Below are 22,788 nucleotides of genomic sequence, written 5' to 3'. Positions count from 1 at the left end.
CCTGACGGTTGTACTTTTCATATTTGGACGCGAACATTATTTGCCTTGTACATTATTTTTGGAAAGTTCACATCATTTCCAAGAATTTTTATTGCTCAAAAAAGTGAAGGTGATGCCAAAAAACTTAAGTTAGACTGCTGGCGTGTGGAAAGAGCAAAGCTGTTGAAATGTCCTGTTAGATGGTGTCGGAAGATGTACCACTGTAGCAAAAATATGTTCGTTCTGAATTTTCTTGTACCGAAAACAGTCATATATTATTTGTTAACGTCTTTGCTTTGCTCATTAATCCTGGAGTTATGTCTGGTTTACGGTGGCTCCTCAGCATTTCACCTAAACGAGTTAGCAGCTTATCTACCACGATGAAATACTCCGCGCCAAGTTTTGTGCAAATATTAGAGTCCTGCCTTCTCTGCCATTATTTTGAAATTTTCTGCAGACAAACCCTTAAAAATTGTACTAAAGCTTATAGGTCTAATCTCCAGTTGTTCACATTCCTGTTTACAATGTATATCTGTCATAAAAGGAAGACTTGTTTTGCTTAATTGAACCACAAAACAGGTTGATTTCCTCCTCCTAATAATTCACTTATCCATGATTTTTGTTTTCCATCACAGGGGCCACTTTTATAAGATGAATACTCTTCACTGTCTAGATGATGGATAAATTCTAAGACAAAAGCAATGGTTTCTGGTGGAAGTTTATGACTATATTGGCGTCTTATTTTCGGAAGTGCTGCTCCTGGACCATACATCTTACTATAAAGTCTAGCTTTTGTTAATTCGTAGTCTGTGCATGATACTTCTTCTCCTCGACTGTTAGTAAACCTGAACATTTGCTTAATTTCCTTATTTGTGTATTGCTGTGCCACACAGTTCAACCCATTTGGGACTTCCAGGTCTCTCTCTGGAGTAGCTGAGCTAAGCCCTCCATGATGTTAGCATTTGCATTCACTTTTTCCTGAATGGAATTTGAAAAAAGTGAAGACAATGGCTTGCTCCTTTTACTTCTTACTTCTAGTAAGAAACACCTCCTAGAGAGTGAGGTTCGCATGTTTACAATCATGTTTCCAAAACATTGCTAAAGCCAGTATTCGTGCAAAGTACTGATAGAGGTGAAAAATATTGTGATCTTATTTTTTTATTATCAAAGGTAAAGGAAAAATGTCCTGACGTTGAATTAGTCAGTAATAATTACTGACTCTGATCTGATTATTAGAACGCATTTAAAGAGTACTCTTTATAGCCTGGATTATTTTTCTATTTTAGGGAATAATGCATACAAGTACAAACTCACATATAAGAACCTAGTACAGGATTAATTTTGGAATTTTAAAAATACCCAAAAATACAAGAACCTGCTGAGCCTGGCAAAGAAAAAGAGGTACTTTTACAAAAAAATCACCCTCGAGAAAACTCCTGTTATAGACCTAATCGGCTAACTCAATGTTGTACCCAATTCAAACCCTTTGGGAATAAAACGTTTTGTTTCAGTTATTTCCATATCATTTAAATATGAATGGTACATAATGCAAATACAATACTCAAAGAATCTTAATCTCAGGAGATTTGAATTGGGTACAACATTGAGTTAGCCGATTAGGTCTATTGTGTATATGTTTTCTTTGATTGGCATTTTATTGGATTTTCTCTAGAAATATGTTTTCCATAAAGCTACAGTGCAATACTGTCTACATATCTTATGAATAAAATATAGAAATTTATTGTTGTTCCTCTGAGAAATAAGAACCTATTAAGAAACTACATGTAATCAGCCTGAATTATGAAAAAAAAACCTAAAATATTAGAACCTGCTCAGCCTGACCTCGAAAATTCTAGGTTCATTTGTGTGGGTCTTCACTGTATTTTGTAGGGTTATCAGTAGTAACTTTTACCCTGTTATACAAGCATGACAGTATGCCATGTTTTCAGTTTCGCGGGCTTGGAAGATCCTTGAATTGTGTTCATCTTTTCATTATCAATCCAAATAAACTCAAAAACCAACTAGTAAGGTAGAATATGTATGGTAGAATTTTACCATGTGAGTTAAGAGAAGGAAAGTTTACCCCATCAAATTGGCCTTCAAGAATTTCCTGGCAGATCTGTTCATTTGAGGCACCCATGTTTTCAACTTCTGTTTTAAGTTCAGCCACTTTTTGCCTTGCACAGTTTTAAAGTTTGTTTCAAATCCTCCGCTGAGTTCGCTTTGACGTCAGTTCATATGACACTGGGGCACAACCAACTTGATTTTGAATAGAATTGTTTGCAGACAGGGGCTGTAGAACAATTTTGTTTACACTGGGTGACAGGCTGTGCAGCCTTACATAACATGCACCACAGCACCTTAAACTGCTTATGAGGGCCAAAAAAGTTTTCTTAGTTTCAGGGAACAAATCATCTACTGACTTTGGTAAGTGGACTTTGGTAGTGACTTTAAATGTTTTAGCTTGTACAGCGGAGTTGTACATTTGGATGCTGAACATCTGAGGTGGATAATGGTATTCCAACAGGCTTGACATTTTTCCTTTAACATCATTTATGGGACGAGATTCTTCCTTCCTTGTAGGTTTTTTACATATACTACAAATAAGTATCCATGAAGACATTGTTTACAATCTCTGAGGCTCAGCTGGGACTAGTTTCTTTCTTTTTCTTTTTTTTCAATTCTTCACAAAGATCAAACCTTCAATATTTTTTTTTTTACTTTGACATAAGCTACACTTAACCCTAGGGAATTGGAAAATGAAACATTTGTGGCAAATTTTATGATAAATTCAACTCAACAATCGAAATTGAAAGTTGACAATTGAAGCTAAGCTGAACACAATCTTAATGTGTAATTTTAAAGGGGGAACTGAAAAGGAAACACTTAAACACTGGGGGTGTCACGAACCTTTTTACGGAAGAAGTGTGCGGGAGATAAGCTGAAAATCAACTCTAAAAGAACCTATCCACGAATACTCAATACCTTTCAAAAAAAAAAAGGACAAAATTACCTTTTGCAAGGTCTAGCGATAGAGTACACCGAGCTGTAACGACAACAGCAGTCCGAAAACGATCTGTAGGAAACCTCACTGAACCGTAACGCAAGTAACAGAAGCTGCTTCCACATCAACTTGACTACCTCCAACTCGAATATCAGATCACATGTCACAGACAAGGCAATGACAAAAGAACTGTTCACACTATTTTAATAGAAGTATAATAAGAATTCATCCTAGGTTTACAATCTCAAGATAGTCCAAAAGCAAGTCTTGACACACTAATTCTAGACTGGATCTCTTAGCAGAGTCGGAGAACTCGAAATCTTACGGCAGACATCTAGTTTTCGAACAATTTGCGTACAGGTTATAACCTTGCAGGAAGGTTAAACTAAATACGATAAATTCACCGCTTCAAAACGTTTTTAAAAGCTTTACAGATCTTTCCGAAGTGACTGAATAAAATACCTGTGTAAAATGGTTGGCTAATCGCTTGCACTCAACACAACTCCTACGTACTCTTCCACCGCGACACAATATGGCCGACGGTACAAGTCCTGATCTGAAAGTAAGATGGCGCAAGCTCTTATGGGATTTTTGGCCGCTGGCACGCCTTATTGCTCGATATTCAAAAAAATCCCGTCTTAAGTGAAATCAAAGCATTGGGCGAAGGTCGAGATCCTCTTCATCTCCGACACCATAAGGAATCCGGCTCCCGGCTCTTCTGCACTGTTAGGGACAGGGGTTCCTATCAAATTGCAGATCTCGCGCAATACAGGTGTAACCACGTAGTTCATAGAAGTACGACACAAGGGGCATTGTGAAGCATTGGCTTTAGAAGCATGCCATCGCTCAACACAAGGGATGCATCCCATAACAGTGTAGCAGGACGCGCACGCTGCAGCGGGCAAACACAGTATTTAAGCAAATGGAACACTTAAAAATTGATCTCAATACTTTAGCAACTTCTTCTTCCGGAGAATTCCTGCTGAGACTTGTCTCCATAGGTCGCTCAGAAGGTGATGAAACGGGGCGGGTATCCACAAAGTCGTCCTCCTCTTCTGAATCATCAGACACGATTCTTCGCAACCGTTCCAGGATATCTCCTGTTTTTGCGGCTTTCTTTATTTTCCCCTTTCCCTTTCTTAGGTTTGCCATTTCGATCTTTTTAGCCATCAAACTTTTGCGACTGCTTCTCCAAAATTGTGAACCTGTGAAACAGACACAAGGATAAGACCACGAAATATCAAGTGTCATAAATTTATTTGAAGTCATAAATTTAAAGACTGATGGTTTGTTTCAGAAATTCAGGGGCACCCAACGTCAATTTTCGAAATATATCTGTTCAGAAGATGATCTGAGATCTAGAATTTTCGGAACATTTGTTGTAAAATTTCTTGCTGCCTGCCTCTCCTAGGATTTTCGAACATCTAAAAAATGGTATAATTGCCCATTTTTAACGGATTTTTACCCTAAAAAGGCCACCTAGAAATTTCGGGAGCCTTTTTTCTGGCTGAAATTTTCGAAAAGGTAGGTTTTAATCTCTACAATTTTCGGATCACTAGACTTTCAGCCGGGAAATCCGAACAGATGAAAAAAATTTCGGGCATAAAAATATGCCTATATCTACAGTTTAAATACCAAAATACGTTTAACAATACTATGTATAAGTGGTTTTGAACTATAGTCTCGTTGAGTGCCCCTGATAATTCACTATCATCAAAACAAATAAGAACTTGAACGCTTTCCTGGATTGCTAAGCTACTGTATCCTTCAAATTTGATTTTTTTTCCTTTTTTTGTCTTACCTTGTATATGTTCTTATTTTGCTCCTTTTTAGTAGTAGCTGTAGTTTATACGGAATCAGGTTAACGTCCAAGTTGTTTTGCATACAAGTTGTGCATTATTTGTCAATCAGCGACATTTTCTTCAAAACGGCCGTAACGCCGCTTACCTGTTGTTGTCTCGCTTGCCATTATCGGCAAATGCTTGGAGTCAAGGAGGCGGATGTCAAAACCCAGCTGTTCTTTAAGCATTTCTTCAATTACAGGCACTGAAGCGGTTTCCTCTTTCAAATTTAGGTGAACTTGATATTTATCAAACACATGTCCTGAGGACCTTATTTCGACAACCACGAACGATTTCTTCCATCCCTGGGACTTCACCACTTTAAAAGTTGGCCTTTTAAATCTTCCATTACCAGATGAAGGGTTTGTTTTACTTCTAGGTTGTTGGTAAGAAATCTGTATTCCAAGGGACGTGGAAGGGGATTGCGATAAAGAGTTTACTGGTGGAATCACTGACACTGCTGGTTTTCCATTCACGACGTACGTTTTCGAAAAGTCTTCAACTAGGAACGTTCCACTTTCTGAAGGCAGAATGATTTCTGCCTGCTCCGAATGGATATATATTCCCTGCTGTGCTTCTAGTTTAAATATCATGGCCAAGTTTGTCACTGAAACTGTGGCAGGCCGAAGTTTCAAAACCTTTTCCCAATGTTTGACTTTCACATAAGTGTGAGCCATCTTGATGTCTAAGTGGCTTTGGAAGCGTCGCTGGGTCAGTGGGCGGCCCGTGATATTTAAACGTGGTTGACAATAGATGACAGGTGTCAGTTATAAGTAAGTGAAGAGAGGGACCGGGCTTTAGTACATTATGCTGCTGTTTTCGCACTAAAATGTTCCACCTTAATCAATAATGCTCCTTTTTTTCCCAGTACTCGCTTCTCCCCAAAAAAGGCACTAAAATGCTCGATAATGCTCATTAGTATATTCTCACTCAGTGATCTTAATGTTTAAAGCAATCTTATTGGTTCACTATCTCGGAGTAATTGAGCATTACTCACTCCCTACGGAGTGACTAATGCTTGTTCCAAACAAAACAAAATGGCCGGCGTAAAGATGATGCTGTGCTACAGAAGACAAAGAAAGCCACAAAATTTGGCCTGAAAGTTTGACAACCAGTGTTTGACTTCGTTTGTCCAGATAATTATTTCTGAAAATTAAAAAATCTTCACGCCAACAATTTGTTTCACTCGGAGTAATTCTCTCTTGTAGGGCTGGTCGCCCACCAAAACGAATTTCTTAGTGAAACCGAGGAATTAAAAAAATGTTTAAGAAAGTTCCACATGGTTGCAAGGAAACAAGACGGGTCATTCTACAACAAACTAACCCTCACCTCAAATTAGAGCCAGCATTTCTTGTGGAGCCTCTACCAGCTGTACTTTCAATTTCCATTTCAAATGAACCTCAAAAACTTTGATCGAACGATGAAAATGTTTTAACAAGCAGACTTTCGATTTAGATTGCTGATTTAAACGATGGTAATGACCATTTTGCTCTTTGTGACGAGGATTTTAACGAAGGTTATTTAGATTTGCCATATTTGAAGCTTCTGTAAACACTTTCGCGCACGCTTTGTGCCGCTTGCACGTTTTCCAAACATGAATTGAAATGGCAATTAAACCGACTTTGGATGGTTTTTTTCTGCAATCGTTGTTGAGATCACTTCGTGAGTATATACTAAAACAATTATTCCTTTCAATCTCGGTGAAAAGTGGCAGAGTATTTAAGCTTATGACCTTCACTGTAGGATAATGTAGTTAGATTACCCTGCAGCGCTCTTCTCTAACTCCCAACTGAGCAGCCATACATTGCAGTAGGTTGGAGTTCCCGTAATAATTTTGTATTTTTCAGTTATAGTCGAAGACTGTTAGACTTACGTCGCTTAGTTGGTGGAAAAGGGGTGGGGCCGCATCCTTGGCCATAACCTGAGGGAAAAGAAAGGAATTGGTCAACGTAGTAAAATAGAACCAAAAAATTATCCATTTAAAAAAAAAACAACAACAACTAAATACCACAACTGAAATTTTCTACTGAAAAGCAAAGTCGTACGAGACAGTGACATTCTCATTCTCAGTTTCCAGAGTTTGCTTATGAGGGGGTGGATCTGGCACTAACGAAGATCTATTGCAACATCCTCAACCAAAAGGGATACAATTCATTTGGTCCAGAGAAGAACCTCGGCAATCATTCTTGTTTCGATTAACGAGTCCGCACTGAAGTGCCGGAAGTCCACAATTAGCGGACTTCTGACTCGGAAGCAGCAAGAGGTAGATTTTACTCAAGGTGCTTAATGAAAAAATCGATGCATGTGAAGCAGAAGGTGCTATGTCAAAATGTGCTTTATCAAAATGGAAGAACGAAATCTTAACCCTCAAACATGCTCCCCGTTGTCTGATGGGTACCGTTGGACCAATCGGTATCGTTATGTATCAATATCTGCGTCTGTACCTGTAATTAAGACTACTGCAAGGAGCCCATGAGCATTAGCTTGCCTCTGTCTTTCTATTTTTAGAGTGCCACGAGTTCTTTAGCCGTGCACGCACTATTAAAAACGACCAATCAGAATAAAGTTATTGTTAAACGAATACAAAAATTGCACAAACAATGTTTGGAAATTGTGCAAATGGTGTAAATGGATGTAAATGTGATACACGGAAAGGTTGACTCAAGGGTTTGGTGCATAGCTATGGCGGCTCCAACTCATGCGCTCCTATAATACTGAGACAAAAATATTCTTGTTGACCTCCATTGGCCATTTTTTGCTTGATCCAGTCCACGTAGGAGCTAACCCTTGCGAAAACGGTATAGGTGCTATCTGCTTTACGATTAGGATGACCCCTGCTCACAGCCACATGTAGAACAAAACGGCCATTTTCCTCGCAGACAAAAGGCCCTCCACTGTCACCTTGGAAACCACTGATTACATTTCCTGCAGTATCATATCCCGCGCAAATCATGCTCTGTTGATCCACTGTTAGCATCTGCGCATGTCTGGTGATCCACCATAGGCATGGACGCTTGTTGTAAGATGATGGCTGGTTTGCCACCGCCTACCAACCTTCCCCGACCTACAACGTTTTTTAGCTTTTTGAGTTAGTAAATTTGACGGATTATCATTTATTTAAACTACCCTCATTACGCGGTAAGTTCAGTTCATGTACCAGATTAAAACGTAACGGCCCAAATGGCAAAATCCGCCTTTGGATTCAAGAATAAACGCACCCTACGTCTCGCACCATGTATCAAAAGCGCAATGATACAATCCCTTTCCATATTAAGTACGAGTACCCTCTCTTTGCAATGACTATATAGCTTCTCGGGAACGGGGAAAGGGGTTTCAGACATTTTCGTTCCCAGCTCTCATCGCTTCTCTTAGCCAGTGGAGTGTTCGCACGAGAAGACGAAGGCTCCGGAGATATAGGTTTTGCAGCCTCAGATTGAATTTTAGGATTTCCGGAGTACATTTATGAGTCCCGTAAAGTACTAAACATGGTGGCGCTCAGAGGCATAACATTCGAAGAGTCTCTCTGTGGCACTTTAAGTGGCCTCAAGTTAGAGTTGTGTTCTTATCGAACAGAAATGGAGAACCAATAAGTAATATCGCGGTTTAAACAAAGACGCTCTGATCATTTTACCGACCGGCTCCGCGTACGCTGACCCCATCGTGCCACATCGGGCATATTTACTTCGTTTCAAGATTTTATTGTTCGTAAGGTAACCAATAAAAACTTGAATTGGAATTTCTTGTCTCAGAGACCTTCGTTTTCTCGTGCGAATTAAGCCGCACCGGTTAAGAGAAAAGATGGGATCTGGGAACTAGCTTCCATTTCTTTCTCGGTGTTTGAAAACCCTTTTAAGACATTCGCATTCGTTTTTCATTTAGTAAGCAAAACGTGACATGTGGCCATTGCTATAATGCTTGTAGGTTGTAAATGGAGGATGCTCATATAATATAGTGCATATTGTATACTGACTAAGGTCTACTACGTCACAAACTAGTCAGTTGTTCTAAAGTGTATCATGCAATTGGAAAACCAAATTGCTATTATTCACAAAACGTTCCTAAGCATCAGTTGAGTTAATTGTCCTGTTCGACTACAGTTCTACAAGTCATTTCTATTACCTTTTCAATTGTTTATACTACTCACAAAAACATTAAAAAAAAAACCATAAAAGAAAGCAAAATAAAGACATACTTAAGTGACTGTTAGCCTGGGTTTGTTCTTTAAATGTCAGTCACACTCGCATACCGAGGCGAGGTGTTCAGTGTGCGTTATTGCGTTATGTATTTTGGTTTTTCGCTTGAAATCTCACGTGGAATTCCCTCGTCGACGTCGGTGTTGGCCTAAACGTTCAAAAAAAAAAAAAAAAAAAAAAAAAAAAGAGAGGTTAATGATCCCATGAACCATTATTTCCATGTATCCACAATTCAAAAGTTAACGTTTCCCCCAAAAACTTTCATAATTGGCCAAACCCAAAAATGTTGTCCAAAGGAAACAACTGATTCTTTTTATACTCTACCAAATAATGATTGTAAGAGCGTATATCTATAAATCAAACGAACCATGCGCCAGTTTGTTACATACTTTAAAAGGATTATAAGAGCAGAGCCGTTTTCCTTTACAAAAAGGAAAACCTCTACCCTGGCGCAATGCATTAGGTAACGCGATCATACAATTTCCTGGGTAATTAAAACATCATCACTACCGTTGATCACTGACAACCGATCACTACCTGTCGCCGGTTGATGACCAACCGTATATGACGGAGTGGGTAGTTAATGGAAATGTTGCCAAGAGTGAAAGTCGATTCGATCCTGTGAAACAAGGACCCTTTTCGATGGAAGAAAAGCAGTTAACACATACGGAGTTCAGAAATTTGCACACACACCGTACGTGGTAGATTCACACGAAAAGACATCGAACAATTAATTAGGAATGGATTGGTACATGACTCAAAGTCTATGTTGATGCAACTGATAAATGTTTTGAACAATCTGTCAGCACTCAAAGCAAACCAACTACAATATCTACAAAGTTGTAGTTGGTTTCATGACTCACATAATAACGATGCCTCCGCGAGTAATTTTTGTGTTAACATGCATTTATGGGTGACAGAAAGTCTTGTGCTCCAAGGACTGCGACAACAGCTTGATCGACTGCAGTTGAATTTGAGGATTGTGATATCCTAGCAGAAACTATTCAATTAAGCAAAAATAATCACAAACGTTCCCCGGTGTCAATAAATTTGCACAAGGACATCAGATCTCGTTATGTAATATATCAAACATGAGGGGGAGTGTTTCATCGGATATCCAAACACTGAGAAGCGAGTTGAAAAACGAGGCCGAAGGCCGAGTTTTTTAAAGGATTTCGAGGTGGTTGGATATCTCATGAAACACTATTTCGAGTGTTTGATATTGCTTCTCAAAGGAATCAGTATTTTAAGAGATATTTGGGGTCAAAGTTGGCGAAATTTTATGCTAATTGAGACCACGTATCCAAAGTGATTTCTTTTGTTTTAATCTAATGAATTATTAAAGAGTTTGAGAAGATTATGTTCATTCACATGCACATAATCGTGTTAAATGGGATTCGGGTAAACGTCACATTCACAGGCGTGATCGTAAGCTCAGTAGATTACCTTTCAGGGTTAGCGCATCTGTCAGCAAAAAAGCTGGAAAATCTGGTGACCTAAAGGCCCATGTACACCCAAGAGACATTGCGCACCGCATTGAATTTCGCACAATCGCAAAATCCGAAAATCAATAACGGCTAGCACCCAATCAAAACGCTGAAACTATTCCAAAACAACAGTACAAGCGGGTAATATATGAACATGGGCCTTTAAGTCGCTGGTAAAAAAAGCATGCCGCATTCAGCTGAGCCTATCGAGTGTACGCTACTTTCCCATCTTTAAACTGATTTACATCAATTCATGTCAGGTTGTCGAACTGGCCACAGTGTGAGCCTAAACTTACACTAAGTTGTCCTCCATTTTTAAGCATGATTGTAATGAACATTATCAGAAATTTGACCGTTTAGCGAACAACAGGTTGTCTGTACGTGAGCACACAATAACGCTGAACGTGTAACATAAATGTACTTAAATTTAAATTTAAACTCAGACGTCGGCTTCAATTTTTGATAATAGCGTTACGGCGACGCCAAAACGTCGAGAAGCAAATTTGCCGCTATATTTTTCTTAATTCACTTACGGTGCGAAATTAGTTTGTATCAATAGAGAATAGTAAACGAGCCTTAACTAAAAGAAATACAACTATTCGTGTCCATTAAGAACACCGTATCAATACGTCTCAAATCTAACATTACCTATGATTAGCATCTAGTGCCACGAGCCACTTGTTGTCCCCTATCTGGCAAACAGACAGTTCCAACTTTCTTATTCATTGATACTGGCTCTGATAGAGTCAGCACTGCAACGTCATTGCGTAAATGGCGTAAAGTGAAATTTTCATTATAAAAGATAGCAGCTACACCCATCACCTGTTCTTTGCCTTCGGCTTTTGACTGGTCATGTTCGCCTGTGTAAAGATAACAACGTCACTTCTTCAAAGGGGTTTATATTAGCATCAAAGCACTGACACATACAGGCCCTTGGAGTCCTCGTTCCGAAATTCGTAAATGCCATTTTGAGTTGATTTCAAATTTTAAATTCATTTTCTCTTTCAGTTGAGAGCAGGTCAATATGTCGGGCTGATGTACCAATAAATCAAATCGGCAAACTGACCTTCTATCAACTGAGTGGCTTCATAGCTTCGTTGGTAGAGCACTGGAATCGCAGAGGTTATGGGTTCGAATCCCGTTGGAGTCAACTGAATTTTTCATGTGTCTAAAAGAGACGATTGCATTGTAGCACGGTCATGAGGGGACGCAAGCGGTTTTTACTGTAAGTATCGTTTCACGTAGAGAATTTATTATGCAGTCCGCAAAAGCGTCATAATCCCCCAAGTCTGAGGAAAGCTCCTATCATCTTTCTGCAGGCACAGCTCTGATATCTGACATCTATTTCGCTGACATGTCTGTGATAAACATGTCTTCGATATCTGGAGATTGTTGTTATTTGATCGAGCGGATACGAGGACATACGGGTTCGTATTCACAAGAGACAAAGAGCGTATTTTCAGACCAACTGTCGAGGAGATGGCACCGAGGAAGGGTTTCAGTCCTTTCACTCGTGTCGTGAATCCTCACCTCCTTTCTTCAGGAAAAAATTGGTATGTGCTGAGCAATGAGATTTGTGGCATAAGTCCAAATCAGTATTTTAAGAGAAACTCGGTGATTTCTTGTTTTCCGGAAGAATTTGAACAAGTAGATATTACATCTCTTCGGCTTGCTGACGGCGGCGTTTATCGAGGAAAAGTTTCTTCAAATGTAGAAACCGTGGCATCGTCGTTTGGTTTGCTGGCAGTGTTACTTCGCCAGGTCAATCCCGAAAAAAGCTCCCTTTACGTGGATGGGACGTATGATCGAGTTAAACAGTTTGTGAACGATTTCGACTTCAGTTCCATTTCATCGGAAGAAGTCCATGAAGCTCATGATCGTCCTCGAGCAGCTCGTCCTTTGGCAATGCATTCTCCATTAACATCAGAGGCTTCCAATACAAGGGACAACACTGAGAAGGCTGCGGCTTTCAATCATTTGCTTAAAACTCCTTCCTCAAGCGGCGGCGAAGGGGATGATCGCAAATTCTCTCCAAGTATAAAAGAAATTTGTGGGAATTTTGATCTAGACACTCCAGAGAAGGCGCTGATGGTCGAGAAAAGAGGAAAACGAGTTATCCAGGACATCAACGCGGTCTGCGATAATTACAGAGAATCGCTGTCGACCGTGCTATCGTTTATGTGTGCATTTGGCAACGAGGATGCCAAAGCTCTTGAGAATGACGTGGTAGAGCAAGTTTCCGTTAAGAGAGGAGTAAAAAGAGCCGTAGAAGATTTGTTTGGGGAGGAGACCTATTCAAAGTACGTCCAGAGTTTGCGTGTTCCCGATTGGGTCCTACTTTATTTTAAAACTAAAGGAAGGATCTCAGGGAGCACGTGGCAGGCTGTGCTTAACATTACAAAGCTCGGAAGAACAGGGGTAAGTCATTACTTGGTAGTCAGCTGTTACGCCCATCCATCGATCGTTGCGGCATCGAAAAACATGGCGCTTTCATAAACACATGCATAGCACTTTGTTCTTTCCTTCCTTGGAATGCATTTAACGCACTATCGAAGTATTATTTATTATACGCTCATTAAAGGTAAGCCATATTTTTGCGATTTTCCGTTCGCTTTCTTTCGTAACGTGCATATCTTTCGTTCACTTTTTACCTGAACGTTACCTGACATTCTGCCCAGACTTCCCTCAGTTCGAACATACTCGTTCTCGGATCTCATGGATACACCCACCACGAGTCCCCTAGGTTAAGCTCTCATTTTACAGATGAGTCTAAGTGCCCATTTCAGTAATTAGGTCTAAACTTTCGTTCATCTTATTGCTATACATGTAGCAATATTTAGTTCTAGAAACTGGTCCAGAATGGTCACTTTGTAGAGTTATGCTTGGTGTGTATATCCATGAGATCCTTGCCAGTTATCCTGTCCAGGGGGTGAAGGGGCAAGATGATAATTAATTATTGAAGCCTGCATTATCAATTTATTGAATCAAAAGTATTAACTTATTTACTGTTGTTTATTTTACGTTAGAAATTAGCTGACACCCCTGTTCTTCTAAACACAAACAACATGAAGGCGGTAAAGAAGATGATTTTTGGTGTGTGCCGCGAATGCATTGGTGTAAGGAGAGTGAGCCCCCCGATAAAAGGATTTCGGGTAGACTTGGCAGCAGTTGTTGAAATAATTGTTCGAGAGCAAGCATTGCACAAAGTGGTTTCTTAGACACCGCCAGTTTTGAAACTGATGATTAAAATAGATGGAAGACCATTTTGGGGTATTGTTTACATTTTGTATCCTTAATTTAGTGGTGAATGAGACTGAACCATCGTATCAATTAATGAAATTAATTTACTGGTATTGAAGTGCTAACGATTTTCCTTTAAAAACAACAAATATTTAGGTCTACTTAACATTGTGTTTTTGGTTTTGTGATCAGTTGTGGCTTTACCCTTTTTCAGTGTCACAAGAATATTCTACTCTTTCTATTGTAAATCATATTTTTGTCATAAATGACATTAAATTTGGGTGGTATTTTGACTTCCTGGGAGCTGTGTGTGCAGTGAATCTTTATTATTTTTGCCACAGTAAAGCTAAAGCTAATTATTGATTTATCTCTTGCAGGTAGAGATCAAGTATTGATTGGAATTGTTCCTCGGGAGTGCCCTGTAAATTCACACCAGAGTGCAAAATCTGTCTATCCTTTGTCTATAGCGAACTGTAAAGAGAACAGGTATACATAGACGTGTTTGATTACTGTACATGTTAATGTATTTACAACCCCAGGATTTTATATGTAATGATCTCTATTTAAGTTTGCAAAAGGCTGTATAACTCTGAGGATGTTTTTACTTACATATTTCAGTATTATTAAAAAAGAACTTGTCCTCTATTCATCTGTACTACTAAAACCCAAATCCATTGAAATAAGCACAAAGATACGATCAATCAATCAATCACTTAAAAGCAATTATCTAACAACACAAAGATCTAGAGTTACGTTTGTTTTTTGTTAGCAAACGGCACCACTGGAGTTTTTTTGCATACGATAATTATCAAATATAAACCATGATATGGCAAAAAACAAAAGCAAAAAAAAACAGGGCATTGCTTTTCCTTTCATTTGTAAACCATCTGTGGCAATTTAAACAAAAATTCTGAGAATTCTAGAAAATTCCAACAACCGTCACTTGAAACGCTGTTCTTGTCCTCCACTTTACTGTTATACAGTCACCATGAAAAGATTCAGGACCATAGCATCGAAGGACACTGTTGTGTCCAGGACACATTTTTACCCTGCCACTGAGTTGACCATGGGTATTAAAGTATAAGATAATAATTTATTATACATATTAACACCCAAATTGACCTAAACTGGCCAGACTTAGTGTTTTTCTCTGTCTAACACCAGACAATTTTACTCCTCAATGGGGAACCCCGGGAGTCAATGTGTTAAAGCACAGGTCACTTTTCACAGGTCACTCATTACAAAACCTTTACTAATGCTAAACTTAGGCCTCATTCAGCCTAAAAATGATGTTTAGGTCTAACGTTAGCCAATTGAAAGGTTTTGGGTTGCATGATATTATAAATTAGTATAGGTAAAACAATGACTTGTAATGAGTGACCGGTGGAATGCAACCTGCATTTTAAACCTGCCAATGAGGGTGTCATTTTGTTTTGGCTTTACAGATCTGTACATGTACTTAATTAACAGGCCTTACATTTGTCTTTGACTTTTTCTTTTAGAGAGAATCTCAGAATCCTTTTAAAGGGTGTCAATGATCAGAAGAAAGTTCTAAAGGAGAAAGGCATTTATGTGGATGGCCATCATTACATTGTAGAATTTGTTGGTAATTAGATTATTTCACTTACCTATTAAATACATGCCTGCCTGCAAATTACACACACATGTATACATGTACCGTAAATCAAATCTGTAGCAATTCGTGCCATGCAGAGTAGCAGCAAATCATGAAGATTGAATCTATTTTTGAAAAATATTCTGCTGCATGGGCAGCTTGTCGGAATTTACCCTGTCAGGACCTCATTAATAGTTACTGATAAAAGTGTGTTGCTCTCATTAAAAAATGCCAGTAAGTTCGCAACATGTTGCTTAATTAACTCCTTATGAATTAGCCATTAATTGTGCAACTTTGATGTGAATACTCTGTTGTCTATTTTTTTTACATTTTATAGTGACTTTGGACTACAAGACTCTGCTTCTCCTCCTGGTGAAAGTGAAGGATCCTAATTTTTTCTTGGTGGTAAAGGACTTGCTGTGGAGTTTTGCTTTATTTGTGATGCTCTCAGGGTATGTTTATGAAAAGGTTACATGTGTGTACTTGCTGCTTATATTAACTGTGTGTGCTGCACAATCTGCATGTAGTTGTTTCCTATCTTTTACATGCATGCTGCTCTACTGTAATTTTAAGTGAAAATACTATTCAGATCATCCTCAAAACTGTTTTGTTTTTCTTTTGTATTAGGGCTTCAGCAGCAAAATTATTATTGTTTATTACTATAATATATTAATATGTGTTCTATTGGAAGGGTTGCTCTTGTCATGATGTTGCACCAGACGAGACCTGTTTGGATTGTCTTAGGAGCAAAGCAAACATTGGAAGGTGTGTATGTTAAGATAATGTAATTTGACACCTTTTTATGCTGACAGTTCAGGTCTCTCTTGAAAACTGTAAACAACCAAAAGACAATATTATTGACAGATATATGAGTGGGATTGCCTCTTTAACAGCAACATCCCTTCTTTATAAGTGCAAAGTAAATGTCAAGTTAGTAACCGTGATGATATTCATTGGTTGAGTCCTAAGTAGGCTTGTGAGTTCCCTTGACATGGCTAAGAACTCTTTTGCTCTGTTAAAATTGTGAATTATTGCATCACATCATTGGATGTTTCATTTTAATAGAACAACTGGCATTAGGGATGACTTGCTTTTCCTCCTGGATGAAGAACTTAGCAGCATTCAGCTTTGTGCATTACACATGGAAATGCGCAATACAGAGCAACTTTTGGCTTCTATTGGGCTCATTGCTCACAAAATTGACTCTCTACGGGAAACCAACAATGCCCTTCGATGCTATGGTCCTGAATCTTTTCATGGTGACCGTATAACGGTAAAGAAGAAAGCAGAGCAGCAATCAGCTGATACCCGGCACAATACTTGTGTTAGTTAAATTTCAGGTAAGTGCTCCCGTTGATTTCGATTTTGACTGTTTAAACTGAGAAAAAATTAAGTACCTATTTTCTAACATATATTTTGTTTATGTTCCCACTAATTAGGTTTCCTACCATCATTTCTAATACAATAACTTTTGTGTGTACAATTATGCCATCAACCAGTTCATTTTCATATGATATTAATTTTTTAAAAATGTTTTTTTTTCTCCACACTGACTACATTTATGGAAGGCTGTACTGTATCTATGATTTATACAAAATTTGATAGCAAAGTCAATGCAATCAACAGAATACTGATAATGACTTCCACCTGAAAGTGGATTAACATACAATTCATGTACATTTTAAAAAAAAATTAATCGCAGGACCAACTGAGCTTGAGATTTTGAGAGAATTAGAAGTCATTGTGGAGCAAGCACTTCCCCTGGAAAAGCTTAAAAAGACCTACAAGGACTTGAACACTGCAAAGAATTTCACTTTGAACAGAGTGACTTTCTGCCAGACTCGAGTTGATGTAAGCCTGAGCAATTTATGTTTAATTAATTCTTATGAAGTCACGTTAAATTTTGTTTATGGGTCTTTGATGCAAAGCTATAAAAGTAGGTTTTCTCTTGTGGTACTGTATAATATAATCATCGTAACTGGCGGGTGGCTCACCTCAAACAGTTCGATGTAACATGCAAAATAGATGCAATAACCATAGGGTGTATTTATCATCACAGTATAATGTAATGTTTTCCATCGTAACTGGCGGGTGGCTCACCTCAAACAGTTCGATGTAACATGCAAAATAGATGTAATAACCATAGGGTGTATTTATCATCACAGTATAATGTAATGTTTTCCATCGTAACTGGCGGGTGGCTCACCTCAAACAGTTCGATGTAACGTGCAAAGTACTGTATGTGTAGGAACAGGGAATGTGTTGTCATTGTGTAATATTTTGTCTCAGCCCATATTCTTTGAGGATATTTATTCGCTAATCTTGTTCTCTGTTATTTACTAAGTTCTTCAGCGCCCAGATGATTCGTCGGAGTGCGCTTTAGTTTGCCTTAAAGCAATGTAAGTAAAACTTCACTTGTTTGGGGATTTGACTTATTATTATTTTTATTAAATTAGGGACTAAATTACTGGTAAGCAGAAAATTGACATAAAAGCTGATTTAAAGGTTCTGTTAATTGAAAAGGAGGGGACGACCCTCCCTTTTTGTAGATAGTTAGAAATAGCCTCATTTATAAGTAATAACTGCAATAACTTACATACCTTTTTGTTCAATGTGAAAAATTATTGTTTTCTCTTTAGTACTTTGAAGATGCTCTCAGTAGCGGCCAGTTCATTAGGGACTTTGGTACTTCTACAGAAGTAATTAATCTTGAAGGATCAGGTACAGGATGATGATGATGATGATGATGATGATGATGATGATGATGATGATGATAATAATAATAATCTTGATTTATCAAGTTTACATTGTAATGCTCCTTTTTTGATGGAATTCAACTTCCTTTCCTTAATCCTTAAATATTTTAAATATCTCTTTGAGGATGAAATCCCATATTTCTTTTTGCATTATAAACTCTAATGGTTATAGGCATAGTGACAGTGTTGATTGTTGGACTTGCGGTTAGATTGTTTGTAAAGCCATAATTTCATATTTTCTCTTTACTTGTGTACTTGAAGTTGTTAAAGGTGACATGCAGGAACGGCTCAAGGCCTGGAGGGAAGAGCAGCAGCATCTTTCTGAGATATTCAGAAAATTATGCCAGTGCCGTAAGAAGACTTTGTCGAAAGGCAATGAGGAGATCATTGAGGCCGTTGCTTAAAAGCAGCTGGAGTGTTTGAAAAGGGTAGGATCCCCAAAGATCTCACACTGTACATATTCTACTGTATTTCCTACTTATTACTTGTTATGTCCCACGTCTGCAATGGATCTCAGCATTGTTGAATACATGCCTGTGTAACTACACTTACAAAATTAGTCTATATGTTTGCGTGGCATGTTTTCCTGTTTCAATGTAGGTCTGCAGAGAGTGGAAGGAGATTGCTATGGTTACTCGGTCAAAGGTATTCAGAGAGACAGAGCAAGGGGAAATTGACCTCTTTGATGTCAAGGTTGGTTAAGTTTTATTAGTGCTACATTTTCTAAGTTGGTACTGTATGTTGTATTTTTACCAAGCAACACACTGTCTAATGGTTTGCAATTCACTCAGTTGGGCTTGCTTCTAAAAGGAGGGAAGTGACCTAGAGAATGGTCCTTTGTTGATGCCGTAGTTAATTCAGTTCCTTGCCTGATAATTAAGTCCCAGCCTCAGTCACAAGATTTAATTGTCAATTGAGTATTAAATGTTTTATTGTACGTACTAATTTAACGTTATCATTCCAGTGCAAAGAGTGGGGATTCTTGCTGAAAGATTTGTTTCGCACCAGCCTTGGTACAGGGGATTATGGCGATTTAACCATTGACCATGCTCCTATGCTGATGAGAAGATTCTTGTCAATGACTGAATTTAGTCAACAAGGCTTTGAAGCCTCACACAAAGATCAGCGCCAGTTGTGGTTGAAGGCATCAAGCCATGATCAACATGGGGAGGCTTCCTCTAGTAAGCTATTTAATAAGCTACTGTACACAAGAAAGTGTTATTGTGTAATAATGTTTGTAGTTCAAATTAGCCTTGAACTGATTGACCAGCTGCACTATCACCCTATTTCAGATGGTCAAGGTGAACAATGAACATTCCAGAAAGTGATCTACACAGTGATGTAAATATTAAGAAAAATTCTCTTTTTTTGTTCCAGTTGAGAAGATGTTGGTGATTTTTACGCTGAAAAACTTCTGTTCTTTCGATACTGTGTCAGAGATGCTTTAAATTCAATCCGAGGTATTCTAACAAAGTGACTTAATTTGAAACCTTGACTTTAAGTTACTAAAAACTGTGTCTGCTTTAAACTCCATCATACTTAAATTGGTACAAGTTTTTCATAACCATATTTTGCGGAAGAACTGTGATGGCTTTTGTGAGCTTTTGTTTCTCAAGGAGCTTAAATTATTGCAATGCTGTATTCATGTCTAGGCTTGGAACTATGGCAGTTGTTTTTCTCAGTCATAATTGTAGGAAAGTTGCATTTTGTATCACTCATTAGCTTACTTAGCCATCCGTTTCATCTCCGAGGCTGTGGTTGGAAGACAAAGGAAATGGCATGGGATAGTTCAGACATTGAGTGGATAAAAATTATGGACAAACTGATGACCATGATGTTTGGTGAGGACTTCTTGCAGTATGATTATGACAAGAAGAAGGTGTGTCATGTCATTGATGACTGCAAACCAAAGTTTGTGTACGTTAGAGAAGACTGGAACGAGGAGTACTCTCATATGATAGTTTTAGATGACTTGGCGCCACCAGATGACTTTTCTATGTGCACAGGTGAAGAAGGTGAGTCCTGCGTTTGGTTGTTTGTTAAAAATGACATGTTGAGGGCGGTTACATGAATTTTCATTTAATGCGACACAAAATACTAGCCCTTGAATTATAAGCCCTGTCGATTTTGAAATCAATTTTTTTACCTCCTATTATAAAATCCCCCCTACATTATAAGCCCTCAACAAATTTCAAGGCCCTTACAAAATAATTTTGTCACATCCGACTATGTAGCTGGCTTATTCTTTGATTTTTCGTGATTGTTCATGTTAAGAATGTATGTATGCATGGACCGTTCAGTAAGTAAGTAAGTAAGTAAGTAAGTAAGTAAGTAAGTAAGTAAGCAAGCAAGCAAGCAAGCAAGCAAGCAAGCAAGCAAGCAAGCAAGCAAGCAAGCAAGCAAGCAAGCAAGTAGGTAGGTAGGTAGGTAGGTAGGTAGGTAAGTAAGTAAGTAAGTAAATGAAGTCTTCATCTAACGAGGGTAGCATGAAATAGCATATAAATACTAATAAACTAGTCGCCCTCAGTACGACAGAAGCTTCATTCATTTCTTTAGGCGTTACATATAAGCTATTTTGTTTCTTCAGGTCCTTCTCAAACGCCATATCCTTTGCACTAACGAAAAGCAACAGAAGATCAAATTTTAGGTCAAACGTAAATTTATTTTCAGACATATGAAAGACGGATGTAAGTAGGGCTCTGAAACTTTGCAACGTTATGACTAATTTCCCTGTTAAATTTGCCTCATGACTCGTGACACAATTTACTATGAGTATTTTAAATTTACAGCAATGAAACTTCTTTTTTGGGTGTGAGTTGAATGAAGTAAGCCTTTCAAATACTATGTAATATACATATACTTTTCAATGTCATTTTGAAGATGAGACTTGCATAATGGTTGTTTTGCAGAACAAGCGATTGATGCGGAGGTTGTGGTTGTTGCAGACAGTCCAATTACTCCAGTTGAGCAGGACAGGTCCGTTAAATATTTATTCAGGACAGCAATTTCAGAATTAATTTTATCTTTTTTCTTCCGTGTTGGAATAATTTCCTCCTGTTCTCCTTGCTGGCTCTCCATAGCATTGTTTCCGTTTTTCCACCACCGCCATCTTTGGTAAAAGTTACAATCCTTAAGATGGATCTAGACACCTTAGAGGATGGAAATGAACTTAATGATTCCATTGTGGATTTTTTTTATGATGTAAGTTTTCCTAAATAATGGTCATTAACATTATGGTTTATAGTAACATGTGATTATTGCCCAAATCGTTAAATGGTTTCCCCGGGTCAGGAAATTCTGAAAGCCGGAAAAAAAAATTAAAAAAAAGAGAGAAATAGTATTCATTGTAACTTCGCTTCCCATTCGCCTATCAGACTAAAACAACCATTTCGCCCATTAATGTATTTTTGTGCAACTGACATTTTGTAGTTATTTGATCGGGGTACATGGTACTATTCTATTAGGGAAAAATCGGGGAATTTTCCCTGCCATATCTTTTGGTAAAGCGGTTATTGGCATCATCTATGAATGACTGCTACTTTTCGTCTTTTTTTTTTTATTTCAGGTATACTGTCGATGTTTTGGGACAGAGTGCGATGACAAGCCCGTTTTCAGTTCTCTCTTTTACGCGACACTTTCGGGATGAACGCAAAATGGTGACCACTTTGTGCTCCCCAGGTAACTTAATGTTCTCTCTTCACCGGACGGTCAATCAAATGAACGATTTAAATATTCATTATTCGCATGATAATTGTTTGTCCTCAGTTTCAATAGACACAGTGTTACTCGTGATGTTATTAGCTCTGGGGATCGATAGGACTAACGATAGTACAGTTGTACGTGATCATGATTTCGATTGCTGATCCCACAATTTCTGACGGTTTCCTTCGCCTAGTAATGTTATACTTTACGTTCATTTGCCTGGATCACGTGTATTGATTACAGACCACAGCAAACGTTTTGTTTTTTTGTTTGACATCTTTATTAGTGCCGAAGAACGCTATAAGAGGGCTTCTTCTTTCACAAGAAGAGTGAACATTTTAGACAAGGGTTTGATTTTCGTCCCTGTTTGTAGAAGGTTAGTGTGGTGTGTGTGGTTTTTGAAATGAAGAGTGAGTGGACGTATTCAGGTATTTCATCTGGATAAATTTAAATATTTCGACCACGAGTACAATAAGTACTTTGGCCACCATGCCAAAGAAGTAAGTAGCGTTCTTAAATGACCCGCATCCTACTAATATTTCACTTAATATTCCTACTTGTAAATGAAACCCTGACCGTGGGTGCAAGCTATGCCATGCCTTAACGCAGCCTAAACTACTCCCTATAGATAGATAGATCTTGAATTGAAAAGCCTTAGTGCTCGCCACCATCGCGGCTTTAGTATTAGGGTGCGTTTTTGTGGGAAAATCCGAAAACGGATTCTGGAATCCAAAAATGGATTTTGCGTTTTTTTGGCGAAATCCAAAAAGACGGATCATGAATCCAAAGTATCCACACTCGAGGAGGATACTTCGGATTATATCTAAATCCAGATTTTTGAGATTCATCACTTCAACGTTTTTTTGGGAAAGGATTGAAAAAAAAAGTATTTTTGACAAGCGGTGTCCCATGCAAAAATGATACACAACTTGACAGTTCAGCCCAAATGTTTTTATCGCGCCATTTTTACC

At 38.3% G+C, this 22,788-nt stretch overlaps 1 long non-coding RNA gene and 2 pseudogenes across 1 annotated transcript in view; 2 read left to right on the top strand and 1 right to left on the bottom strand.

Moving 5' to 3' along the window:
• LOC138057447 (uncharacterized) overlaps positions 1-840 on the top strand; it is a 1,627-nt gene extending 787 nt beyond the window's left edge. Inside the window, exon 2 of the long non-coding RNA XR_011133678.1 lies at positions 615-840. This is a non-coding gene — a long non-coding RNA (uncharacterized lncRNA). The remainder of the gene's footprint in view (positions 1-614) is intronic.
• A 5,831-nt stretch (positions 841-6,671) lies between these two features.
• LOC138055607 (elastase-1-like) overlaps positions 6,672-22,788 on the bottom strand; it is a 28,763-nt pseudogene continuing 12,646 nt past the window's right edge.
• Positions 11,984-19,563, top strand: LOC138057539 (uncharacterized; annotated as a pseudogene).

Source organism: Montipora capricornis, chromosome 7 (assembly GCF_036669925.1).
Source record: "Montipora capricornis isolate CH-2021 chromosome 7, ASM3666992v2, whole genome shotgun sequence".
Lineage (NCBI taxonomy): Eukaryota > Metazoa > Cnidaria > Anthozoa > Scleractinia > Acroporidae > Montipora > Montipora capricornis.
This window is presented reverse-complemented; position numbering and strand designations above follow the sequence as displayed.